The sequence below is a fragment of the Podarcis filfolensis genome (genome assembly GCF_964270895.1).
Source record: "Podarcis filfolensis genome assembly, chromosome: 4".
NCBI classification, from domain to species: Eukaryota; Metazoa; Chordata; class Lepidosauria; order Squamata; family Lacertidae; genus Podarcis; species Podarcis filfolensis.
Window position 1 is genome coordinate 22028358 of NC_139607.1, and position 22923 is coordinate 22051280.

The window sequence follows — 22923 nt, forward strand, 5'->3', positions numbered from 1 at the left end:
TTTTTTTTTTTTGAGAGTAATGCATACAGAAATATAATAAAATGTGTTGAAACTGCAGTGACTGACATTCCCCTCCCTCTTTCTTTCCTTTCCTTTCTTTCTTGGTATGTCAAAGGTTTTCTTATGTTGATTAGAGTGTGCCTTAAGAAAGGCCAAATTCGCTATACGCTGCAAAATGTTTTAGATATGTGATTAAAATCACATGAGGGCACAACTTATACAAAAACTAAAACAAATCTACATCCTGTCTTAATATACTGAGTTTGCAAAGCCAATATCATACCAAGAATGATACTCCTAGGCTGCACTCCTGTGCATTTTTACCTTGGAGTAAATTTAATTGAAGACATTACTGGGTAAATATGTGTGGAATTTAACTACACAGGGCTTTGCAACTCTAGGGCTGGATCTAGTCAAAGATTAGTAGTTTTAAGGGCCATTTCAGTGGAAGAATTAAGCATGTGTTTCACCTTTTTCCCTGTGAAAATCAAAAGTCTTCCAAGTTCTGCCAGTCTCCTATATTTCAAGTCAATTTTATACCCTTATAGACTGTCAAAACTTTTATTGCTTGTAGTTTGCCCTTATCTCCTTTTTTACTTTTATGAAAGGTCCCATTTTTAATCTGGATTTTTTGGTACTTATGTTAAGTTTATTTTTTAAGCACTGTTCACATGCTTTACAATTTATTTGTTTTTAAATCTTGGAGTAGATCCCAAATCCTTCTCCATAAAATCTGGATTCCTTAAAAGTTGGAAACACTTCTTCCCTTGTTTAGAATAGTTCTTATGCTTTTTATTTTGCACATTTATCTGTACTAATATATATATTTTTTCCCTCCACCAAAGATGAGGAAAAAAGATGAATCAGATAGGCTTTAAAAAAGCAGTATCCCCCCCCCTTTTCTTTGTAGTGCTGGGGAACAGTACAACCATGACTTTGGTGTGACAGTATGTGTTAAAGATGCAATGGCTAAGAAAACAAAAATTTTAGGGGCTGTGTAATTTGCTGGATATGGCTTTAACAAAATTATTCTCCCCACCCCAAATTTACCAGTGTGCGTGTGTGTTTGTTTGTGTATGTGTGTATAATTTAAAATAATATTCTACATGAGTAAATAGGTATATAATTAAGAATGATGACCTAAATTAACTTTTGCTTGTCTGCAAGATTGTAGATTCTCCTCTATCCTCTTGACTTCAACCCAGAATCAGTGCTGTGGACATGCTTTGATTTTATGAGCCACTTTCTAGTAACCAGGATGTGGAATTGAACTGTGAAGCCTTCAAAAAAAACCTTCGAAAGCCTGGCATTTGCCCAAAATCCAGTGCCAGCCACCTGGGCACCCAAAAGAGGCACGCATCCTTCCCCCCTTTTTCCAAGCCCCATGCAAGTGTGCTCCTGGCACTCCTCTCACAAAACTCCGCAGCGCCAGCCAAAAACCGCTCAAACGATACATTTGCCTCTCCAGCCCAGTCGCTTGTTTTCATTGCATTCCATCCAAACCCCCCACCCTGTTTGGAATTTATGTTAGCAACACTATCCCTCTTTGGCAGGGAAGAGAAGAGCCTTGGACTGTAGTCCTAGGCCCACCTCCTCGAGAGCAAGTCCCGCTAAGCTCAGTAGGACCTATCTCCGAGTAAAATTTCATTTTTGGGGCAAGCTTTTCGCCTGATGTTTGGTGCGGGGGGAACAGGGACGATAGATTCGCGCTTGGGCCTGGAAGAGGATGCCCTTGAGGGAGCAATTTTTTTAAATTTTTTTTTTTTGCTGCGGTCCAAAAAACACAACCTGGCACGCTTCCTTTTTTCCCCAACTTGGAGCGGTCTCTTCCTTCGTAGTCATTCATTCATTCAGTCATTCTCCGCTGCATAATGTAAAAGCCCCGAAGTAATCAAATGGCTGTTAAAATCTCATTTTCCTCCCTTAATAATATTAGGCCAGAGAGAGAGAGAGAGAGAGAAACCCAGCCCAATTTTATTAAAGGAATTAGCATATGGCGCTGATCCCTGGGAGAGAGAGATCTCGCTGGCTGGGAAACTACAGCCGGGCATGGTCGGAAGAATGGCAAGAGAGGCCCCAAAGAGCGTTGGATTGAAATTGGCTCTGTGTGTGTGTGTGTGTGTGTGTGTGAGAGAGAGAGAGAGAGAGAGAGAGAGAGAGAGAGAGAGAGCGGAATCCGTTGTTCAGCGCCCGCTCCCTCCCGCCATTCAATGGCCTCCACCAGATTAAGTCTGATTTAAAGTTGAACGCAGGGGAAAGACTGGGAACGTCTCTGCTCTCTCCTTTTCTGTTTCTGACCACGGCTTTGTTCCTGGTTTTTTGTGTCTCCCAGAACCTGGAGGAAGGGGGACTCCTGGATCCCCGGCTGAAGGGTCAACGAGAAAGATCCCTTCGATCCCTCCGGAAGAGGCTCGGGCGAGAGACGGCGGTGCTGCTGGCCTTAGGCTTGTGGGTTCCTCGGCTCTCCTTTCCCCGGAGGAGGCAAGCGCCGTCCGTCCGAGTCGCCCTCCATCACGGCCAGCCCACACCAACAAATGACACGCCGCAGCTTTGTGGTCCTCGCCCGTTCCCCAGCCTCCCCGATGTCCCTCGGGTCCCACCGTGGCACCCACCCACACCTGCAGGCAATGGTGGGTTGAAAAAACAGAGAAGCCTCGGGCGCGCCCGGGCACTGCGCTCTCCACCAAGTGGTCCGGGTCCCTGCCTGACATCAGCAGCCTTTTCTTCCTTTCAGGCCCCTGGGCAGGGCAGGGAGAGGGACTCTTCTCTCCCCACCCCCACCCCTTCCCCTAGGCTAGCCTTGAACTTGAACTTGAGCTGGCCTTGGCTGCCACCATCCCCCTAGTCTTGCCAGCCAGCACCCACAAAGACTCGGCATCTTGGACGGGAACGGAACCCAGGCAGCTTTAGAAACGGATGGCGAGGCGAAATAGAGACCTGCCCAGGAGGTGGAGGTTTACAGATACAGATACATGGCGAACGCCCGTATGAATCAGACGAAAGTGGGCTACAATACTCATCTCTCCTGTATAATGCATGAGAGAACATACGTCTAGGATGTATGCAATAGAACCCACTATAAATAATACAAAACAGCTGCGTAAAAAAGCTGGTGGCGGGAGAGAGGCAGCCCCCACTCCACCGTGTCCGGCTGGAAACCCCGAAAGTTGCTCATCCCTTCAGACTCTCGCGAAATGGTCTCCTTGGATTCAACGAGACTTACTTTCGAGTATACATCGGTAGAGATCAGGGCTAAATCATTGCAAAAATTGCAGACCCAGAATCGTCAAACGGATATGCATATCCAGAAATGACTAAAAAACTAGAATACGCTATTCTTCTTCTTCTTCTTCTTCTTCTTCTTCTTCTTCTTCTTCTTCTTCTTCTTCTTCTTCTTCTTCTTACTCTTACCTTTCCCCCTTTTCCCCTTCTGTTCCAGCTCTCCCCAATCGCTCAGGTTTGAGTCTGTCTTTCAGCTTTGATTCTGCAAAGATTTCCCCCGCCTTTGGTTTCGTTTATGTTTCCTAATTATGATTTGTGATGATTGCAACAACATTTAACTAGACTAGTAGCCGCCGTGTTCTATTACCGAGCAGTGCTATAACTAGTACGATGTGCTCTTGCGTGCTAGGAGTAAATATGCGGCAGTGTCAAACTACGTAAGTTGTAAGTATGCAATACCAACATAAGTAGTTGAATGGGGACTAGTAGTGGCACTTTGCGCTCTCATCTGTAAAAGGGAACCTGAAGAACCGGCGCGCGCGTTACCGATGCAGTGGCAACCGGTTGCTAAACCACAGCAGCCCCAAAGAACTGTGTGTGGAAAGGCAGCTCGATTAAAAACAGTGAGGGGTGTGTGGTTTGTGTGTGTGAACTTCCCAGGAAGGTACGAAGGATAGAGGACTTTACCCGCCTTGCCAGACCTGAACTGGCGAGCAGGAACAGTGATAACTTAAACCGATTTGCCGCGGAATCCCAGTTTTAAATGGCCTGATTTGAAACAATCTAGCTTCACATTTTCTCTTCCAGCGCAACCCCGCGTGCGTTTCCTCGGGAGGGAGTGCCTTTGCGTCCACCGGGGACCGTTCCCTCACCAGCAAGTGTGTAGAGGGTGGCAGGCTTCGAAAATCTTAAAGACAAACTCGTCGAAGGGGGTCCAAGCCAGCCTCCTTTTCAATAAGGCGGAAGGAGAATTTATCAGTTGCGGGAAATCCATTTCTGCTATTGAGTACACTGACTTGGGAAGGTGGATTTCGGTGGGGCCGAGTTCCCCCAAAGAAGCACCCTCGACCTCTCTCCTTTCAAACCAGTCAAAGGAAAACTCCTCTTGCTTTTTGGAGGGGAAATGCTGTTTGGGACTGCTCGCTTGGGCGTTCCTGGGTTGAGCAGTGGCGCTGCCGACACAGAAGCTTTCCCTCTGGAAGTTGGGCACGATCCAGCCGAAAATCGGGACACTTTGCAACACGCGCCTCACTGTTACCAATGGGACTTGAAAGTGCTTAGCTTTGTATGGACGGGGCCCCGCTGGGGACACCTTACTTAATGGTCGGTTCCCCGCTGATGCTCGGGACGGAGGTTGCCCCCTGCCCAGCCACGGAGAGGCGAAGGATAAATGGAGGTCAAGGTCAGCCAGAGTAGACAGCAACCCTATCCTCAGCACTGAAAGGGGTCGATTCCCAAGTAAGTGGACGTCGGCGAACAGCTTTAACGCAGCTTCTCTCTTAAGGCTTCCTTCGCTCGGTTAAAGACTGCAATCCTCGGCACGCCTACCTGCGAGCAAATCCCACTGATATTAAACACTGAAGGAGATAGGGTGCATAGGATCGGGCTGTTACTCGGTGGTTCTTTGGAGGAAAGTGCTTTCCTTCCTACTACAACGTCAAGGCACGAAAACCCGCTCCAGCCACTTTTCCCAGCGGGACTTGTTTCCGAGGAGACGCGCCTCGAATCGCGCTGCCCAGGCATTGCTCCAGAGAGCGAACCCTCCAGGATGTTCTCCTCCGCAAGCCCCTCTGGAAAGACTCGCAAGGGCTTGCGCACAAGACGTTCGGAGAGGAGGCTGGAAGATACTTGCCAAGGGATTTCCAAAAACTCCGCTTCATTAAAAGTATACTTCAGCCTGCAACCTGAGACTTAACTGGAAAGAAAACTCCCCTGGAAACCAGAGGGCTTTTTAGCAAGTGGGTTGCAAAGGAACACCCCCCCCCCAGGTATGGAGGGAGGGAGCTTAGCCAAGGTGCTGCACAAACGGAAGATGCAACATATCTGGTGGGTAGGGAAGAGGGGCGTTTGGCTTTACAGGGCTGGGCCAGTTGGATATGGAGGGCCAGTGGGATGGGGGAGAGGGAAGACAGTGGAGCAACTTGCTCCGTTTCGATTCTAGGGCGGCAGTTCTACCCGCACTTGGGAGTCGGTTTTCTTTAAAATAATAGCATTTGCTTTTCAGTAAATATGCTTTTAACGCTTCATACGCAAGCCGAAGGCTATATCCCAAAAGACAGGGTCGGTTTCCCCCGCCCACAGCAGGAAAGGGCTGGAGAAGGAAGACAGGGGTGTGTGTGTGAGAGAGAGTGAGAGAGAGTGAGAGAGAGAGAGAGAGAGTCACTTCAAAGGCCTCACAAGTCTAGAGAGGAAAAGCCAAAACAAAACGCCTTGGCCCCGGTTATTTCCTTTGGAGGTGCTCCTGCCTGGGAACCGGGCCGACTCCGATTCTCTCTGCCACCCCTACTCCAAGCAGAAAACCTGTGACTGGCGAGACCTTTCTCCATCACCGACTGAGTGCATTGGTAGCATTGGTAGCAACGACAATTTATGGCTCTCAGAAGCGACAAGGAATCGGTCTCATGCACACACATGAGCACACAGGAGATAAGTAAATAATAATTTTATAAACTATATAGGTGATCTGTTCATCCGTCTACAGTGAGATAAGAAATATCTCCCTATAAATATGTCAATAAAATATATACAGTAGATTGTTTCCTGGGTTGAAGATTAGGGGAGGTGTCTTTCGGTTACCAGGGTGCGGTGGGCATATTTAAAATGTGCAGTGTTTGATCAGGGAGTCGAATTTCAATCCGCCACCCATGGTAAGACACCGGGGTCCATTACCAACCCGATCCTAAACACGCGACCTCCTATAAGCCAAGACAGGCTGGCGCTGTCCCCGCTTCGACGACGTCTTGCAAAATGGTCTATAATTATAAACTCCATAATTAAGTGGAGTTCGGTGTTCCAAGGCAGCAAAACACCGATAGATGTGAGGGAACAGGAGTCGAGGCAGCTCAAAGTCGTGTTCAGAGTAAGCTGTTTCGGTACGTATACAAGATCCTACCCTCCCTCCAAGTAAGTCAGGACAGCGTACAACAACCCTGTGAGGAACGACTGGCTTATGAGGTCATCCCAAGAACAGCCGCCAACTCGGCGAAGATGGCCCCCTGCATTTTTCAGAGCGCTACAACTATAATTCAGCAACCTAATTCTCTCTCTCTCCATGGCTCCTCTTCCCACAAGGAATCTCCTCCGCTTTCTCCTGCCGGCTCTTGGGGGAAGGCCGCCTCCCTCCAACCCAGACATCTTGTCCTGGGGTGCAAAACTCCAGGGTCCCCTCCACTTGCCCCGTGGAAAATGAGGATTTCCAGCAGCACCCAGGGCACCCTGGCAAGAGAAGCAAGGGCCTTGGGGAGGTGGCTTGCCTTGTGGGCCTAGGCGGTTCCCTTTCAGATCCCAAGGGAATTCGCCCCTTCGGAGCGCACGTGCTCGGGATCTGGGCGTGCCAGATGGCTGCCTCGTGCGGGGTGGTTTGTGGGCGCTCTGGCAAGGATGACACCTGCTCAGAGCTGTTCTTCCTCTCTCGAATGTTGCCCATTCCCTTCTCCACCCGAGAAGTCGTGGGGCTGAAGCGGGGTTGTGGCGGTGGTGGGGAGATGAGGACCCCAGAGGGGGTGGCACTGGGGCCAGCTGGGCGACAGGAGGACGAGAGGGAAAGGTCACCCCCAGGCGACACCCCTCCCCATTTGTGCTGCGGGGGTATTGATCCGCCCAGAAAGATCAACGTGAAAGCCGGTGTGTCATGCATACTAATGAGAGCCGTTTGCAGAATTTAATTAGCCTTGACTTTCCCCCACTTCGCTCTCCTTCTCCTCCTCTCGGCGATATTTTACGCGCGTCTTGCCCAGGCGAGACTGCCTGCTGGCCGCGTGGCGACGCCTCCTGCCAAAGAGGATCGGCCTGACTTGCTACTACTCCGGGCCAGGAGCGGACGAGCACCCAGGAAACAGGCGTCCTTCCAGGCCCCGCCCTCTTCTGAAAACAAACAAATAGGGTCGTGGGTTCGAGTCCCACGTTGGGCAAAAGAGTCAGGAGGTTGGACTAGATGACCCTCGGGATCCCTTCCAACTCTACCGTTCTATGATTATACGAAACAACAAACCTTTCCTTGGACAATAGATGCCTTCCACGTTTCGACTTTTAGGCCCAAATTGCAGTCAGAGAGGAAAGGAGTACCAATGGGAGGCTTCAGGGCTTACTTCCGTTGTTTACTTCGGAGTAAGCCCGCTTCGGGTTCAGGTACACAAGCCCGCAGTGGTGATACGCAGCTTGCCTGCCCCGATCCAAAGGTTCCTTAAGAAAACCGAAGCCCGCTTACTCATAAACTGCACTGCAAGTAATAGGCTTTACTTCTAGTGTGGACTTCCGCACCTGTTATTTACGGCAGGAGATCTCACTTGCTCAAGGCGGCTTATTCCCCAAATAAAGGAAGCACGGGATCGCAGCTTTCCCTAGAAGTCTGTCTACTTCTGATCTTAAATGGGTCTACTCGAAATTAAGGCCCGTGAACAGAACTTTCTTTCAGGTAAGTGCGACTGGACTCGCAGCCTCTGGAGAACCCGATCCTCCAGACGCGGTATTAAGGCTGTAATCCTGTGCATTGTCCCCTGGGGGAAAAGCCCCATCGACTAGAGTTTACTTCCTCCTCAGTAAACATGCTCTTGCAAAGCTACCATCTTCAATCCCATTCAACTAATCCAGATTTACTCCTAAATAAACATTTAGTAGACTGCCAGCTTAATTGATTTAGCCGTTACACTCACTTCCATATACACGTGTCTAGGCTCGCTCTGGATCCTCAAAGTATTCACAGAGCCCATCGCAACGACGGAGAAAACCACTTTACTCAAGGGAGAAGCCCCCCACTGGCACGTGATTAACTTCTGGGGTTGCAGCAGCTAAACTGTCCCAAGACACCTTCCTTCCAAGTACGCGTTGCCACTTTCCCAGCCGCCAGCTGTTCCGTTTCCTTGCCTCTGGTCAACGGAGCTCTTTACGCGTTTAGGTTGCAGGGTTGCTCTGTGGAGGGTGGAGAGGAAGGGTGGTATCATGGGGCAGAATTTGATGGACGGATGTTCAGGGGCCCCACTTAGGGCTCCTCGATGCAGCAGGGCGCGCTTACCACGTATTAGACTAAGTGTGGCAATTCACACGGCCATCTTTCTAAACGGCGGGGGGTGGGTGGGTGGGGAGTAATAAAACCGTTGCCCCGGGTCTAAAATTACCATAGTGCACTACTGGGGGTCGGGGGGTAGAAGAAAACGAAAGTAAGTCCTCGCCTGCCTTTTTCTCCCTCTGCCCATTTCTGCCTGGCATAGATGGGAGCGAGCGGGGAGGCGAGCCAGGACTTTCCCATTCTCCCAGCTGCTCTCGCCTAGCCTCGTGCAACGACGCACCATTCTCGCTCCAAACCCATTTCCAACAACTTCTTTGTTAATCCGGAATCCTCGAGGAAGGGGATGGCTGGGAGAGGGAGGGGGGAGCCGTCTGGGAGTAGAAAACACACACACACACACACACACACAGAAACTCCACACCCACGTGGTTCTCAGCAGGTCTCCAGCCCCAAGTCTTTGCGCTCGCTCGCCATTTGCGCACTGATTTATGATGGAAGTAATTTAAACGGGGAGAGTTTACGGCTGGAGTTATTAGACGGAACACCTCCGCCTGACACCGCCGCTCTTCCTTCTCTCTCTCTCTCTCTCTCTCTCTCTCTCTCTCTCTCTCTCTCTCTCCCCACCGCGCAACCCGTTTCCCAAGCCTGCAGCTGCGAGGCGCGGCTAGCGCCAAGTTCAGGCCGAGCCGCCGCCGCCGCCGCACATTCCTCCACCGCGCGCGCTTCCTTCTCCTCCGGGATCAAAGGCGCAGCGAGGAAGCGCGACGGATTTGAGAAGGCGGGGACGTGTCCACTCATACTAGACCTTGAAAGGGGTGGGGGTAGTGGGGGGGGGAGGGAAAGAGGGAGGGAGCACAACACCCCAAACAAACAGGAACCTAACCCAACGAAGCTGGCGCTTCGTGCCCCCCTCATCTTCAGCCATTAAAAAAAAATTAACCCGGCACTTTTGGGGCGTCTCCAGTAAACAAAATTGAAATAACCAGCTATGATGGCGGCAAAATGACCGACTACGATGGCGGCGGCAAAATCAGAGACTGTTTAGTCTGGCATCTCTTCTCCCAAGCCGACTCCCTTGGAAACTGAAGTCAGGCATGGGGGAGGGCGAGGGAGATCTTTTTAAAAAAAGAGGGGGGGAGAAAAGAAATGTTCAGGGAAGTGTGTGAGAGAGACAGAGAGGGAAAGAATCCTGTACAATTAAATAGAATACAGCGTGTGAACTGTGAAAGGAGACCCACACGCACAGAGAGAGTATATACATTAGGATAGAAAATGCACAAAGTGTTTGATGGAATGAAACAGCTTAGGATATATAACATAAAACAACTGGCACAACAGGTTCGATCCAGGGCAAGTGAAGCACGTTTGTAGAGTTTGTCCTTGCGATAGAGGGCAACAGGGTTGCTCACTCGCTCAACAGCAGATTTCAGCGGGAAGCTGTGCCCGGGCGGTGCCCAGTGTAATAAAAAAACAGGGAAACTGGGAGGCAGGCCGCAAAAAAATAAAGAAGGATAGGAAGAAAGTATGTTATTTAAGTCGGGCTCATTACAGAAATAAGGAACAAGAATGCATCTCTAGAAGGCCCCTACAGGACTCTTTTCAATAGAGGGGTCTCAGCAGGTGAGATGTTTTGTTCCTTTCTGGTGCCAGAGCCTATTCCATAGGTGAAACCCCTTCAGGTCCTCAGTGGATCAAACCTTTTGGAATATCAAGGGCTGCTGAGGAATAGCCAAGGTGTTGGCCGCACTTTCAGCTCTTAATCCTGCAAAGTTTTGCGGCATCAAAACACCAACACATCACTTTTACCAGGGAGGCAAAGTAACTGTCCCACAATTTCAGGAGAAACCAGGAGTTCTGGTTTCAATAAAAGTATGAATCCACGCGGGTCCCTCCGTCGCAACCCCACCCTGATTTCATATGCCCTGAAGTGCTTCATTCCCCTTTCCACCCATTCTTATTCGATCATAGCTTTATAGAAGCATGATACTTAAGTAATCCGGAACAGAACAGTTCTTTAACTTATTAACCTTTTCTGCCCCTTCAAGTTGAAGAGGAAGGCGAGAACGGGGGGAGGGGAGGAGGAGATAATTTCCCTTAGAAAGGGGCTTCAAATATTTGAGTTCTGGGGAGCAGAGCAGTCACCGAACTGGGAACTGGAGCGAGCTGAATACAACTTAATTTTAAAACACCATTCCAGGGTTTTTATTTCTCTAGATAAATGCTGGGGAGGGTTTATGGTCTTGTAAACTGGATACCCGGAGTTGCTATAAATGGCTGACTGTAGACTCCTGCGATCCGTATTTGGAAAAATTGAACTAATTTTTTCATTCCAAAGACCAGCTTCTAAAGACTCTTTCCCTGTCTTATTCGTTGTTGAGAATTCTACTATCAAGTGAGTATATTTGGGGGATATGAAGACTCCCAGACCAGTCTGCCTTTTGGAACGGTTTCGAATTCTCCCTAAACCTCCCCCCAAAAAACATAGCGAGGCTTGGATTTCTATTTATGACAGGTGGGTCCGCCTTAAGAATTCGTGGTTATTCTGGCAGGTTTGACGTCCTTAAACACAAACAATTTGATTTTCAGGCAATCCATTTCTAAGCAACTAAATCTGTTTACCTGCTAGTAAGTCCCTCTTTTTAAAGGGACTGTATCTCAATCAACCAGGGGCCTCGTCTGGCTTCTAGCATTTTGTGTTGCCAAGGAGGCCTGAAGACATGAACCAGAGCGGAGTTGCCAGAACGGAAATACAGGAAGTCGAAGATGCTTACTTAATTGTGCCAAGAATTAACAACACACAGTGAAACTATATAAAATTGCAAACACGTGTCTAGTCCTTATCAGTTACCGTATTCCTTTTCACTCATTGTCTAAAATACCGGAAGGCTAGAAATGTACCTCTGACCAACGAGGTACAATACTGTCTACAGACTTCCTTACATCATCGCAAGAAAAAGGGATAGAGAACTAAAAAAAACAAAGAAAAGAGTGGGGAGGAAATCTTAAAGAAAGGAGAAATAAAACACAGCTCTTAACTCAGGGGAGCGGGAGATCGGCCTTGCTGATTCCAGACAACACGTGATTATTCCTGAGAAGCACCTAAGTCTCTCCAGCCAACTAACTGACCGAACTACATATTATTATAAAAACTTGAAATGAATGTTTGCCTTGAAGACACATCTGCTTGATAAAGGATAACAATTTGGCTTGTGTGTTCGTTTTTAAATCCATGATATGGTTACAGTATTATGAGACATAAAAAACGATCACAGCAAAAGACCGAGGAGCTGTTTGCGAGTATCGGAACAATTTAACAGAATCGTACAATTACATGCAAATAGATGCAGTACACGCGTGTTCTCAGTTAGTGCTTATGCCGCTGGTATGTCTATAGCTGTCTGTCCATCTCTCAATTCATTTCACTGACCTTTTCATTTCCTTCATTTTAATTCTGGAGGGAAATGAAAAGTTTTGCAGTAAACCTTGCTGGCCGCTGCCCTTTGCCCATTCCCATCTTTGCTGACATCTCAAAGGATGCTTTCTGGTCATTCCCTCCAAATAATATACAGTTGATACACATTGAAACTCTCTCTCTTTCCTTCCCCGCCCACAAATCATTTCCAAAGTTCTCCATTTTCTACTTGCTAAAGAAGATTTGGAATAGAAAACTGGGGTTTAACCGAAGTGACGCCTCAGATTCCTGGTGAAATGCGCCTAGGCAGTTTTCCTTAGATGTAGAGAAATATTCAGTGTTTCCTTCGCTTAGTGTCACTACACTGAACGTGACCTACGCACCAAGTAAGCTGGGAGGACAAGGCCCATTTCATTCAATGGGACTTACTTCTGAGTAGACTTGTATAGGATTGCGCTGTAAGTGTGCTTAGGGCTGCAACCGTAGAGACAAGTCGAGAGATGTCCCTTTCTAGGCAGCACAGAATCACCGTTTATTTGACCCGAGCGCCGCTTTCCCACGTTTTAAAAGCAGGTCAGTGCAGGGTTAGGGCTTATTATAGTTCGCCCTGCTGCGTCTCTTTCCTCCCTCCCCGCTTTGACTCAGGATCGAGGCTCTGTGCGGCTGAAATCGACGTTACACTCCACTTGCTCCAGACACTTATCCTTAGAAGTGGGTAGTCGAATTGACTCAGGATCAAAAAGTGGGCACGTGGTAAAAATTACGACCTCGACGTCTGGCACACGTTAAAGAGGCGTCAAGAAACTTTAGACAAAGTGCGTTCATCATACTTCGGGAGGAAAAGCGATACCCTGAACTCAACGCGAAAGTAAATACGCTTCCAAGTCAAGGGAGCTGGTTTACTCACGCCTAAACGCCTCGTTTGGAAGCGATCGTCGCTGAAACCCATAGCGCTGGCTTGCAAGTACATAGATTTCAGACCCCTGTGCAATGTGTTTATTTTCTGCCTATGGTATGGCCCTCCATCCTTCACATGGGAGTACAGATAGACCCCATATTCTAGTGGTTTTTATCTGGAGGTATGTCCCCATTTCTTTCAGTGGCGTTTACTTCCAGGTTAAGCGTGTCACTTCGAAATAGTACGAACGCCGCAGATCGTCGGCTTTTGCCCTGCGAAACATCAACTCCTGCCGATTGTTCTATTTTATTTTTAAGCCCGCCTTCTCAAGGCCATGTAATGCTACCCGGATCATCAACGCGGAGGTGAACTGAAGCTCATCTGAGATCAAGCTGCAAATGATCCCGTTTAGGACTGGAGCGGAGAGGCGAGACTTTAAAGCACGCCTGCTTGGAAGTCGAGACCACTCAAAGTAATGGTGAAACAGACCACTTCCGAGCAAGAAGAAAGATCTTAGACAGAGAGAGACCCACTGCCCTCAGCAGGCCCAACAAGCATTCACAAGAGGACTTGGCATCCGTTTAGCCCACAAGCTGCAATGCTATCCGGGTTGTGTAAAAACCCGGTGATGCACTTCGAAGTAAACATCTAGGGGGTCCCAGTCTCACACCAGCAGAGAACTGCTCACCTGGAGCAGGGCTTGTTTCACTTTTAGGTGAAACAACTCTGTGAAAACTTTCCCACGAGCAAGCCTTCTTGTAGACAGGGGGCCTTGCTTCCCAGTACCTGTAATGGGATCGCGCCAAGACTCTTTTAGTTGAATTCAGGGATCATCCGCTGTAAAGTCTAGATCCGGAGCGACGGTGGATAAATTTACTTAAGTAATTTACAGCCCCATTCCACATGAAAAGAGCCTTCTTATGGATATAGAAACGCCCTCCCATCAGATGTCAAGGAGATAAGTAACTATACCACCTTTAGAAGACATCTGAAGGCAGAAGTATTTGATGTTTTGTTACGATTTTATATATGGGCAGCCCATTCAGATGGGCGGCACACTATCACTATCACTATCATCATCATCATCATCATCATCACCACCACCCACTAAGTTCCACTCAGAGTTGACCCACTGAATTGGGTTTATTAACTGCAATGGGTCTACTCTGAGCAGGACTAGCATTGGCTATGTCTGCTAAACATACGTCTCGACTCAAAAAATAAAAGGAAGAAAGTCGCTTGGCATCAGTGAGACATCTTGCCATGTGGATTGTGTTGAGGGCAAACGCGAAAAGCCGGGGCTGTTACTAATAATGCTTCGATGAGAGGCAGAAACGGTTTCCACTGGCTGCGGTTTGGACGGCTCAGAGTCTGGTTAAGTTGGCCAGTATCCTTCCATCATTTTTCTTTTTTCTTTTTTAATTATTGGCGGAGGTTTCCTGGCAGAAATATTATTCTAGCGTTCCGCCCCACCTACAAAGAGACGTTTCTTTTCCTTTTAAAATTTTGTGCAACTGACCTGACTCCAGCCAAAAGGGGATGTGGCCACCGGGAGTGAGGCAACGCCGGCAATAAATTAGCCTTCTCTCGGTAGCTCTGAGGTCTCTCCAAGGGTCCCTGGACTGTTGATCTAATTCATTCAAGCGGCGGCCTCTTGGCCGCGCTTTCCATTCCGATCCTAAACCATTGTCATCTTACTGACTCCAAGGGCGCGGCGGCTTCTAGCTAAACGCGGTTAGGATCGCGTGTTGCTCGGGAGAGAATCCCGTGGAAATCTAGGGAGGGTACCCTCCCCGTCAAAAAAAAACACACCCAGAGATAGCTGTGCTACACAGCTACTCTTTGGAAACCTAATGGGACCTTTGTGGCGAGTTCGAATCCGTATGTTAGTATTGGATACGTACGTAGGTGTGTGTGTGTGTGTGGAGGGGTGGAATGGGTGGAAAAGGCAAAGCGATATTCGAGGCGTGGAATTTGGACATCCTCTTTTCCAAGGGAAAGTACAGAGAACGGAACTCAAGCAAGACCAAACCCGGGAAAGATTTAACTGCGTAAAATGAGCGGCGCCTTCAGGAACCGGATTCCAGCGCTGCATCGGAGGCTTTTCGATTTAACTGGGGAAGCAAGCAGCGCACGCAAATATTTGCATTTCTGGTGCCGCACTCCCCGCCCGCTTTCCTCTCCTGCCTTCAATTTCTTTCTAAAACTTATATTCTCCAAAAGTTAAGATTCAGGTTTAAAAACAACAGGAACCACGGTCACCTCCCGCTTTCGTTTGTCCCCATTAACAACATTCACAAGTGATGGCGCGCATCTCATAGTCACTTGTGAAAACCGCCCCTATATTGGTTTATCACATGAGACCCGCGCCTTGATCCTACATGGCCTGGGTCAGGAAAGGTTACTTTTTCCCGGATCTTGTACGATTTTCTTCTCTAGTTAGAAATAAAGTTTATGATATTGTATGGTGTTTTTCGCGATTAATACTATCAATAACATGAATTATTAGGACGATAGTGCCATTTATGCTTTTTGTACCTTATTTGGGAAACATCCTCCCTGAAATTAAGACCCGGCGTTTAAATTTATTACCTAGGAAGTTACACGGCTTGGAACTTATTTTCAGAGAAGCTGTCCCCCTTTTCACCCCGCAGCCCTATACATTTTTACTAGGACGCAAGTCCTATAGCGTTCAGTAAGGCTTACTCCCAATAACACGCCCCCAGGTTGCACCCAAACAGATCTCTGTGTCTATATGTCTATTCAGAAGTCAGTCCCATTAAGTTTATCGGATCTGTGGAAGTGGAAAGCTTATTTCGTAATAAATGCAGCACGCCACGGAGAGCTGGAAAGGCTCATTGAGTTTTGGCACTTTCTGCTTGGGATCGAGGTGCCTCCAAGGCGTGGGGCCAGGATCCAAAGCTTCACGTTACTTGGCAGGGCTTTTTCCAGGGGACTCCTTTGCGGAGGAAGCGCGCTGGAGAGCTGCCGCCTTCCTTGGAAGTCAGTTCCCTCTGGAAAACAAATAAACTTCCTCCCCAAGTTTCTGGGCTTGGGAGGCTGCGCGCGGGTCGCTCCATCTCGGAGGATGGCGAAGGACGTCCCCTCTCCCCTCCCAGCCCGCCTCTCCTCTTTCCCCTGCAGCGCCTTTGGCCACGGCTCCCTCGGCCGCCCTGCGCTCGGCTTGTTTCCTTTCCAAGGTGCCTTCATTGTCCCGACAGGTCTATTAAGGCTGCGTGGAGCTATTTCTCGGGCCGCTCTTGAACAGTCCGTTGCTCAAACACAACAGCCAACAAGCGCCAGCTGCCAGGACAACTAAAAAAAAAGAACAAGAAGAAGAGAGAGGGAGAGAGAACCAAACCTATTATGGGGATATTTTCTGAGCAGAAAAGCGGGAGAGCTGTGTTTAATTAAAAACATTCAGGATCCCCCGAAACAATGGAGTCTCAAGTTCAAGTGGTGTCCCGTTGAAGGAAGACTTTGGCGAGGGGAGGGGAAAGAGGCGACTCCATGTAGCCCCCCCAGCCTATCTGGAGGGAGGAGGGGGCTTAATTAGCTAAAGGAAAAGCTGTTTTGATTAGGAAATGCACCCCCTCCCTCTCTCCGTTTTAGCCGCTGGGTTTTTCTTCGCCTGCAGAAGCCTCTTGCGGCAAGTTGCAAAGGGAACTTGCATGGCTGCTTTTTAAAAGGCTTTGTTGCCTTGTCAAGGCAAGTTAGTGGGGGCGCATGCCCGGAATACTAAAGGGCCTTTTCACACGTGACGCCCCGAAGCGTCTCTGACCCACTGTCTCGCGTTCTTTTTTTGTACACGCGTGTGAATCCCGTCCGCGAGGCCGGGGTGGGAGAGAGAAATATTTGAAAATGGAATGCGCATCCGGGACAATGGGCATTTTATTCGCGCCCTCATTAGGACCCCATGAAGCAAGAAACCGCATTCAGCTGCACGTGTGAAAGCGCGCCGCTGATTTTCCAAAGAAGGTGACTCCGGAGTCGTTTCCAAGCTGCACGTCGATCTAAAAAACATTTTGTTCGAAAGCATCTTGAACGACAATTGGAATGGGAAGTGGTTACACTTACAAATAAACCCATTCTTCCAGTCGTAGAAGCTAACGGGGAAAAGTAAATGGTGTGTCGTGAGAACGCTCCCGCCACAACTTGAGCTGGTTTAATAACTCACTTTGGAGGGATTGTCAGTTTACAACCCGATCCCAAGCAGCTTTACGCGGAAGGTTCGCCACATTAATTTAAAAAGAATCTTATTTCGAAGGAATACATGTTAGCTTGCCAAAAATAAATATCATATTAACGGACACGTGGACACGGGCAATTTAAGTTCGCAAGTCTTGTCTCAAGCCTGAACTTGTTTAGGAGACGGGGTGACAGTGGGCTCTAATCTAAAGATTCAGGTTTAACTGGCTTGTGGACCGAGCAGTTGAAAAGGCTTGGGGTAGTTCTGTACTAATACATTTTTAAAGCCCGGCACCCCGATCCTAAGCAGTTTGGGAGCAATCCAGACCCACTTCGGATCAGGAATATTTCCGCCCTTCGAACTTAAAGGCGTCTAAATGCCCCTCCCCGCCGTATTTAAAACTGCCCCTCTGAAATTCAAACCTTCTATGGACGCGGGGACGCGAAATAAGCGCGTTGCGTCCAGAACACATTTTTTGTTCGTTTATTCTCTTGCAAGCAGCAAATTATTATTATTATTATTATTATTAATCAGCACAACCAGTTTAGAAGCATAGCTGGAGCAGCGCGCGAGTATGCGCGGGCGCGGAGTTAAGGGCAGTTTGCAGAAAGCTCGCTGCCTCCCAGGTTTGGGATTTGCCGTTGGCCTTCTTAGGGGAAAGCGTGTTCTTTGCGCCTTACCTTGGAAAGACGCCAATAAGCCAGGAAAGACTTTATTCACAAGCATAGGAAAGGATATAGAACGAGCAGCCACTCACCCTGTGATCACTTTCTGGGCTCTGGGCTCTACAGGTGCTAGAGTCTTAGGTTCCCCCCCATGGTCATGGGATGTGGGGTGGCATGGAAGTACAGCCAAAATAATTATTTACCTTGCCCCCACCCTGGTAGTTTGGCACACATAGTGCCCTTTTGTGCCCTTAGGAAAGGATATCCCTAGTTCCTCCCAGGTTGCATCGTTCCTGCCACCAACCAGCATGTATGCACCTTGACTGTGCGAGGCACAGTTCCATTTGTCTTCAGAAATGCACACTCTCATCATGTGCTCCGTTTAAAAAAGCCAATTTCAGATTATATTTTCAAATAATTTGCTCATTTAGTGGAGAGAGACAATTGACTTCACCGACGGAGAAGGTTCAATTAGTGGGACTGGGGATTAAGGGTGCAGGTTTATTTTTCCTAATTACGGGGTGTTATTGTAATAGAGGCACATTTCCACAAAAGCAGTGATTGGCAGCTTTTGTTGAATTACATTGTGAGTTGCCTTACACAACTGTCTCAGAAAGGCATATATGTGTTGAGGTTTTGCTATTGTGCAAATCAGCATTTATGTATTCATGAACTGATAATCTATAACAGGAGCAATTTTATGCACAAGAAGCAAGCCAGTGTTGTTAAGCTGGTGTAAAGTCACACCAGATCCAAACTCTGTTCAGGAGTGGGGCTTCTGAGCCAGGCTAAGCCTGGCAGAGGGAAAACAAGCCACTGAAATAGTGTTTGAGTTACACCATCCTTTTTTGCTGGCTTAATTTAAACCAGGTTAGGATCCAGTCTGTGTCCCCTCTCTGATCCTGCCCCAACCACAAACAGGAATGTCCCCTTGATCATCCCTTTTTCAGGGTTTACACCATTTTACACCAACTGGGCTTGGTGGAGATATGCTACTGTAGCTCGGGTTGAGCTGAGGAGGAAGAAGTTAACCTACTGGATCAGCTGGAGATCCACTAGATCCTAACTTACTCATCCCAGCAGATTTTGCTGGAGGGTTGTTCCCTAAGGATGCCATCCTGTATCTACTTTCCTAGGAGTACACAATGTGCACGTAATTCTGAGTAGACACTTGCATAAAATTGCAGCACACGAAGGAAACAATAAACAAAACATCCATTGTCAACCCTAGTTATTTTGTTTTCCTGTCCATTTCCTTTTCTTTGGATTATATTGTTTAAGCTGTAGGTAAACATTAATGAATTAACCAATAAATAGCAGGGATATATATCCAACTTCTCATATACTCTTGTAACTTCACATCCATGTTCCTTAAAAACACATTGAACTACTACTACTAACATTAATAGGGCATGTCCGTGAGGAGGGGAGAATTCACTCATGTGACATCCCCTTCAAGAAGTAGAAATCACCTTATGGCTGTGTACACACTATAAATTGGGTTCCCCAAAAGAATCCTGGGAACTGTAGTTTGTTAAGGGTATTGGGGATTGTAGCTCTGTAAGAGTAAACGATAGGGGACACGGGTGGCGCTGTGGGTTAAACCACAGAGCCTAGGGCTTGCTGATCAGAAGGCCGGCGGTTCGAATCCCCACGATGGGGTGAGCTCCCATTGCTCAGTCCCTGCTCCTGCCAACCTAGCAGTTCGAAAGCACGTCCAAGTGCAAGTAGATAAATAGGTACCGCTCCAGTGGGAAGGTAAACGGCGTTTCCGTGCGCTGCTCTGGTTCGCCAGAAGCAGCTTAGCTCCCTCAGCCAATAAAGCAAGATGAGCGCCACAACCCCAGAGTCGTCCGCAACTGGACCTAATGGTCAGGAGTCCCTTTACCTTTACCTTTAAGAGTAAACGATAGCTCCCAGGACTCTTGGTGGGTGAATGTGCTTTAAAGGTATGGTGTGTGTGCAGCCTAAGTCAGTCCGTAATCATTTGGTGAAGGGTGTGTTATAAATACCATAGAGATAGACAGATGATAGATGATAGATAGATAGATAGATAGATAGATAGATAAGAACTTAATAACAGGCTGCTATATCAGACCAAATGTGAGCAGATAATTCTGTTTTCAGATTAATGCCTGTGGGAAACCCTTAAACAGGGCCACAACCCTCCCTGAGTAAATCTTGCATTTTGTGTTAACTCTCCATTGGTCCCACTGCCTTAAGATCAGAGAAGCCTGAGGAATCAACCCCAGAAAGACGAATGCTATTTAGAAATCATAGCTGATGCAGAACTCAAGCTACGTAATTCAGAATGGGTCCAATTAAGTCACTCACATTGTTTTGGAGTATGCAGCTTTGCAGCTACATTCTGCGCTACCAGACCTAAACCCAATAGCTATGCTCAAGTCCACATGACTAACTGGTCATACCAGCTTTGATGTTCTTTGCTGCTAGGACTGACAAGGTTTTTAGAAAAAAAGGGAAATATCACTTGTGAAACCAATGGATCCAAAGTTTAAACTTGGGAGTGCCCAGATGCACCGTGGAGATTCTTAACCTCCAAGAGGGACATGTGAGAAAATATTGCAGCATAGAGTGATTTTGTTCAGAGTTCCAGTCAGCTCTCCCTATTCCAGACAGTTCTACCAATTCCAAGCTACTCAGTTTCATTCCCCTTCCTCAATAGGAACTCATCATTATGCGGCTACACAGCATGCTGAGTCCTCCTCATGGGGGTATTTTGGGTTCCCTTCCCTTTAGGCTTCCCCCCTCCAAATATCTGTTGTACTTCTGCAAACCTTGTCCCCAAGCCTGCTGATGCGTATCTTTTCTGTAGAGTGGCCACATGTCCTGATTTACAGAGGACATTCCTCATTCCTCTATTTGAAGGGCTATTTCATGTCTGGTTTATGCATAAAGAGCCACCACCAGAAGCAAGAATGGGGGCCTTGAAGTTGCCCATCTAAACAGTAAGTACCTGGACAGGAGAATAAGCAGGCACACAGATTACTTTGATATCAAGTCTTCCCCAGTATGGTGTAAAATACTGTATTTCTAATTAAATTTATACAATAGTCTTAAATTTGCATCATATGTATAAATTACATGCAAATATCACACAAATCTGTGTGTCCCCCTGCTTTTGGATGTGATGCTTCCATTTTGGCTACAGAAGGATCCCCACTCAGAGAACGAGTTCACTAGGAACTGTCACTTGAATTCTTAGCATGCTTTTTCTCTTTGAGCATCACAATGATTTCTGTGCTTCCTTTTCAGGAAAGCTGTCTCACTAAACTATGCTGCGGTACTGTAGGAATAAGAAGATTGCCAAATGCTGAGGTGATGGCCAAGCACAGGGGAGGGACACCACTTTCACACTCTGCTTCTAAGCTGCCAGTGACACCTGGGTGGCTGCTGCTGGATACCAAATGCTGGACCAGATGGGCCTTAAGAGTGATCTAGCAAGGCTGTTATTGGGTTTGGACCTCCTGGATGCTAAATAATGGGGGAGGGCGGGGAAGAAGTCTTAACACCTCCTGGTGTACTCAAACCAATGCAGAACAATGACTTAATGTCAGGACTGGCTCAAGACATTTTCCTGTGTGAGTAATGGATAAGTTGGTGACCTCCACTCCATTACACATAAAGAATCTGATTGGACTGGCATCATCAAAAAGATGGAAATGGCTTACGGAAAGTAGCTGTGGGGAATGGCTGCATCTCCAGTAGCTGTCTCATTCTGCCTAATGGTAGGGCCAGACCTGCTTGATTGGTGGTCAGATAAAAAATAATACAGGGCTTCTGCACCTTGAATAGTTGTGCAGAAAAGGTCACCCAGGCTCTAATATGCATACTTCTTGTTTTGCTTATTCACTTGTTTTTATCCTGTGAACCGCCCTGAGGTCTTACGATGAAGGGCGGTATAGAAATCTGATAAACAAACAAACAAATAAAATAAAGATTCTTGTATGGCTGTCAGGGACAGGAACAGCCACTGGCTTTTGCTGCATTGTGCCTACGGCACAACAAAGGAAGCTGCCTTAAACAAGTATTTGTCCATCTAAGGATGCATACGGACTATACTTTAAAACACATTCTATGCTCATTTCCCTCCTCGGTACTGTAATTTGTAAAGGGTTGCTGGGAATGGTAACTTTTAAGAAGCAGAGAAATAATGTGTTTCCAATGTGCTTTAAAGGTATAGTGTATATGCCAACTACCGGTAGGCTACTGTTTGCTCTGGCAAGGGATCTCCAGGGCTTCAGACAGAGGTCTATCCCACCACCTAGTCTGGGAGGGGGGAATTCTAACCCTTACCTTGGCCCTCCAGATGTTGCTGAACTACAGCTCCCATTATCCCTGGCCACCGGCCATGCTTGCCGGGGCTGATGGGAATTGTAGTTCAGCAACATCTGGAGGACCAAAGTTTCCCCATGCCTGGTTTATGGCTTCAGCTTCCACCCCATATGCCTTATTCTATGCACTACTGGGCCTGCACAGCAGATCCTGGAATCAGATCATTAGTCCCATTGACTTAAGCAATATTACACTGGTTTGTACTCTATTACATAGTATGACTGGTTTGTAGATCAGGCTGGTTGTTAGTTCTCATGGGAACTTCCCATTTTCCACTTGCAAGTTGATTTTGTTTCAATGACTGGGAAAGTTGGTCTTGATTTGACAAAAAAACAAGAAAACAAGAAAAGGTAAACAAGCAAATAATAGTAGTATCCTTGTTCCAATGTTTATGTTCAACCTCCAGGGCTTAGTAATATTAAGGAGTCCTCCTACTTCAATTTTCTTTAATTTTTGTTTACCCGGATTATGTTTTCTAAGGCACTGGGAAAACTCCCACACAGGAAACAGCCCTTAGAAGAGTAAATATCTCTGCTGAGTGTTCCACAAAGACGCTGTTGTATAGTCTCTCTGCGAAGCCAATGATACTAACAACAGTAATAAAAACATTCTTTTCCAGAGAATTGGCGTCCAGTACACCCAGCTATGCATGTACTAAAATATTGTATTTGAACCAATACCTGTGGAAGGATTAAGCTTGCTGGCTAAATACCTGTGTAGAGTGAAGTATAATATCACCAAAGGGGTAGCTATGTGAGTCTGCTGCTGCAAAAACAACACTTCTTGTGGCGAAGAGACTAACAGACTGATTTATTATAGCAAGAGCATTTGTGCAACTTCATCAGATCCATGAAACATTATTCTCACTTGGTGATGAAGCCTATCACCCCAGGCCAAGTTGTAGATCAGCAACATCTGAGGTGGCAGTTGGGGTGGGGTAGGATATGAAGAATGGTT